This window comes from Pinus tabuliformis, chromosome 7 (genome assembly GCF_031772625.1).
Source record: "Pinus tabuliformis cultivar Carrire ecotype Pingquan chromosome 7, CPIR1, whole genome shotgun sequence".
In the NCBI taxonomy this organism is placed as follows: Eukaryota; Viridiplantae; Streptophyta; class Pinopsida; order Pinales; family Pinaceae; genus Pinus; species Pinus tabuliformis.
The window spans coordinates 627,643,348-627,648,923 of NC_142293.1; positions in this window are offsets into that span (position 1 = coordinate 627,643,348).

Here is a 5,576-nt window from a genome sequence, read left to right on the forward strand (position 1 = left end):
CTCCTGAGAGTGAGGTGTGAGTGCACAGAGTTAATATGAAAACATCCATGAAAGTGGGCATGAAGAAGTTAATATGTGAACATCTCCCCACCCTCAATACAAACATCCCACATTTCAATTTAAACAAAATTTAATCCCCCGCCTCATTCCTAGTCTTCACTTTATTAATTGACCCCTAACCTCTTTCAACCTAACCTTACATCCTTAATAATTTATTATTTATTTATTTAATCATTCTAAAATTTTTATTTTTAATCTTTATTTTAATATTTACTATTTAATTATTATTAATTTACTATCTAATTCAATAAATTTTTATTCTTTAATTTAACATTTACTATTTAATTTATTATTCTCAATTGGTAATTTAAATTAATATTCATATTTCATTTTTTTAATTTGAATATTCTGAATAACATTTTTTTCCCTTATACTTATAACACTCTTTTTTAATCACTCACCTTTATTTTATCCTTAAAAATAAATAAAATTAATTACAATCTTCCTACTCACACCATACAAACATCTAAACTCACATTACTAAACACTCTTTTTCAATCACTCACCTTTATTTTATCCTTAAAAATAAATAAAATTAATTACAATCTTCCTACTCACGCCATACAAACATCTAAACTCACATTACTAAAGATGGTAAATTACTACAAATTATAAATTTCAATATTTAAATGCATATAAAATTCTATTATAAAAAAGGAAAATATTGAAAATTCACACATCCACACCGCGCATATATATAATTTCAAATTTTCATCATTTATTTTATATAAAATAAATAAATATTTAATTATGCACGTGTTAAAATTAACCAGCTTCAAAGATGGGAGAAATTATTTCATTTTCTACCGTTACTTATAAATTTCCTAAGCTTAACCAAAATAAAAAATGCAAGGTAATATTTACATTGTTTTGTGTTTGATTCGATCAAATCACAGGATGTAATGGCTTTTTATTAATTAATTTTTTCTTTATATTCATTTTCTTTTCCACTAAAATAAATTTCATTATGTTATCTTAAATATAATTTATTATGTAATATTTAATAAAATTTATTATTTAAAATATATCATAAATCTCAATATTATTTAAAAAAGATAAAGTTAAATTTTAATAAATTACGAACAAATGCTTGATTGGGATGAAGGACATTTAGGAACTTATATAGGTGATATAAGGGAGGGCATAAATATACCACTATCACCTTGTTTAACAGGGGGGAGGTGTGGTCGTTTCACCCACTACATGTTTCACATAAACTCTTATGATGAAGTTTGTCAAACACTCTATCATGATGCATTCATTGTGGAGAATGAAATGACTGATGAAGGATCTAGAATGACTTAAAGTTTGGAACACCATTTCTTCTCCTCGAACTTCCTTCTGGCTTAGATTTGTTGTTTTTATCATCTTTTGGGGACATGGTAGGCCTTATTATGAATTTGTAAATAGTTATAAATTAATAAATATCTGGTCTTGACATAATATTTTTTTTTAATTATATATTTTAGGTATATTTATTATATTATATAGATATGAAATTTAGAAAATGTTAAAGTAAATTAAGAAAGTTTTATAATTTTTAGTTTAAAAACTAAAGATAAAAGTATTTTTTGAGTGGTTATAACTAGGTTTTTAAATGTAGAAAGTTAGTCAAATTAATAATGGTCGAGTTTCTTTTGGTGTAATTATATTTTTTTTAGTTTTTATTTTTATTTTTACTATAGTGAATGGAACAAAGATCTTTCATGAGATTTGAAATTAAGTCGAAGGGATAACATCGTATTGTACCAATCACTTGGTTGTCTTATAAGGGGTTATGTAATGTACACTTAAATGTGAGAGTCTAGAGGAAAAAATTAAGTTGTTTTTGGCTTAGTATTTGACATGTTTTTTTGGTTATTTTTTTACCATTGAATTTTCAACCCATTACAATATAATTCCGTCAAAAAATCTAATCCTAGAAAAAGTATTAGGATTATGGATATTATATATTATATTGCAAAATGAGAAAAATAAAATGTATAATTATAAACATTTTAAGTGTTTTTTAATTTTTTTTTTAAATAACTTTTTAACTGTCATTGTTTATTTTTTAGAAATATTATCACTTTTTAATAATATCATTGTTAATAATATTTATTCCATTTAAATTGAAAAAAAATTTATAATATAAAAATAATCAAAATGTTACAAAAGAATATCTTAAGTTTAATCCCATTAAATTTTAATTTCAAAATATTTTTTTTAATTATTAATATTCCAAATTTTATATTTTATCAAAATTATAATAATTTATTTAAACCATTATTAAAAAAAATCAATTGATCCCTTATATATTTAAACAAATCTCGTAAACTTACATTAATAACCATTATAATTTTAATTATCTCTCTGCATATATCCATACGTAAAACATTTGTTTTAATAATCTTTATGTATAAGAGAGAGAGAATGCCATTCTCTACATGTTTAACCACCAATTTGATTATTTTCATGCGAAGAAACTTGTTTAGTAATATTTTCGCGCTATAAATTTATTTTAATATTAATTAAAAAAAAAATTCGAAAATAATCAATGTGGTATTTGATTTGAATTATTTTATTTTTATTTTTATTTTTAATAAATAAAAATTAAGATAATATTGTCAATTAAATTTAATTCGAGTAATTGGACGGAATAATTATTATCTTCCTTAAGTCTTATATGTTGACATGTTGATACTCTGCAATAGAGTAACTTTGTTGTGCTCTTAAGTGTGTCTATAGTGAGGGCTGTTGACCTAGTACCAACAACCTCTCTCTTGAGAGGGAGGCTCACTCTACCCAATGGACAAAATTTTCCATGTAGAAAAAAAAGGTTAATATTATAATAGTGTAGTCATATAAATTAAATGACCTACATCATGATACATCTCACTTTGCTAAATTTTAAAAAATGATAGAAATTAAATAAATTGTAGCTTTATTTTAAATTATTATTATTAATAATAAAAATAATTAATATATGAGTTAAATATATATGCATTTGTCCCCAATCGCGGTTTTGGATAAGAATCCAATGGTATGGGGGAGGCCCACCAACCCACCACCGCTCCTTGCATTAAAGAGGGGGATATCATGGCCATCCTTTCCCATGCACTCACACATGCCAACAACCTCATTTGTGTACAACACTACGATGACATACTTAACCTTCGTTGGGAGCTTACACATTCCCTATCACGACCTCAAGTTTTTTTGTTGTGTAATCAAAGAATCCCTGCCACAAGTAGGACATTTCCACTATGGTACAATACTTTCTAGTTCTTTTGGAATTAAAGGCCTTGGTCCCTTAGGAGTGGACTATGTCAATAATTTTAACTCTACATGATTTAGCACTAAGCGTAAGGACAACGTTGCTAAGGGAGTTCTCCCAAGAATTCACATCATCTAGCAGAAAGGAGGGACCTAAATGTTGCTTCTCTATGCCCGATGGGTTGTCATGGAATGGGTAACACTTCTTATGCCTAATATTTTTTAGACTCTTAGTTTGTTTCTCTTTGTAAGGTGGAATTTAGTGCTTGGGTTGCAAGGTGACCTGGTGGCATTAGAAACTTTGAGATTGCTCTCGTTTATTTGGTCTTTAATCAACACCTGACACCTATCCCTAGCCTCTGCCTTCTCTGCATTTGTTATCTCACTCCATCCCTTCACCCGTCTAGGCCCAGTCCATAACCTTCTTCTTGACTCTCCCCTAGTTGATTCTTGTTTGTTTTATTTCATTTCGTATCCTCTTGGGGATTTTTACTTTTTTAGTTGGCCTTCTACTTTTTGGTATGTTGCGTCAAAGAATGAGATCTTGATGGGGGTCTAGAGATCATGTCCCTTTAGGTAGGCCTTGAGCCCAGACATAGGCCCAATTTGCTACCACAATATTCCACTCATCCATGCCCCCTGAAATCCAAGCAGAGATTAATCAATTGGAAGCCTTAACCACCAATGGTCGCCAAGCCTATTTTGAATCAGAAATCTAGAATATTTTTTTTAGCTGGGTGCCTAATCTTGGTCACACTAGGGGAATAATTAATCAATACTTTAATTCTATTACTCTTCATTTGAAAATGAATATGCTCTTGGGGTGTGCTTAAAAAAATATGAGGATCACAATGTTATATAACTAGGGGGGGTAATATGGGGTACAAAGGGAGGTACCCAAGGTAATAATGTAATAATGGGATGGGCCATAGTAATATTTTAAATAATTTTACCGTTCCCAATTAGCCATTTCCCGTAAATTTTGGGGAAACTTCTAGCCGTTCCCGACACCCATACTCAAGTTTCCAACGTTCCCACATTCCAAAAACTCATGCAACACACACACACATATATATATATATATGTGTGTGTGTGTAGGAAATTGGCCATTGAGAGAGTCTTTGATATTACATCCACTGAATTATAGGTTTTATAATATTCTATATAACATGTTTACACACTTTGTAGAATTAATTAGAAGATATAAATATTAAATTATTTAAATAATTATTTTGAATATTTTTAAATATATTTTTAAATATATTTTTAATATATACATCAAAAAAATATAAATTTATATAAAAAAATATTATAATTTTTTTTAATAAAAAATTAAGTATTATATTATTTTTAAAATAAAAAGATAACTACTTTCTCTATAAAATATTTATATAAATTTATTTTATATATATATATTTAAAGAACCATTTAATTATACAACTCAAATATTATATAGTAATATGAATATTCATAGAGGTACTTTTTAAGTTTTTTTAAATTTAACAAGAATGAAAGAGGGAAGGAAATTATTACATGTTATGTGTTTGATTCAATTAAATGAAGTTAGAATGTAATGTTTTTTTATGAATCTATGAATTGTATTTTCCCTCTACATTTTTACCTTGTCTTTAATTAAAATAAATTTTACACTTTTTCAAAATGTCAAACTTAAGGATGTATATTAATATATAGAACCTATGATCCAATATAGTAGATGAGATTTGAGCTCATATAAACACGAATTTTATGAGAGTTGTCATAATTACAAAAAAAAGGCTTGATAACTATTATGAAAATAGTAGCTATAAAATATAAAGACATATATTATAAAATTGAAAATAGAACCTAGATACTATCAACAACATTAAAAATAATTTAATTAAGGGAGATTGCTAGGTGTAATATGAGTTCAGTTTCATGGAGGTAGTGCATCTCTTTGTAAGATAGCAGCATCAATGGTCTCCATGCACTTATCCATGAGCTGATATAACATATGTAATTCCTCCATGTGGAGGACGAGTTCATCTTGACTTTCATTTCAATTAAAAAACATTTCCTAATAGACTATTGGTATGTCAATAGAGGTTAACAATGTTCATACACTGAATTTTTTTTCTCGAGGAGTCCCTAGGTAAGGGACCAGTTTGAGACTGAAGCCACGACCTCGGTGTCTGAAACAAATTCCTTCCTTTTATGACTTCTTGCTCCAAATCAGAAATTTCCTACCGAATTCCAAATAATGTGTGTTTCTTAAACCTGTG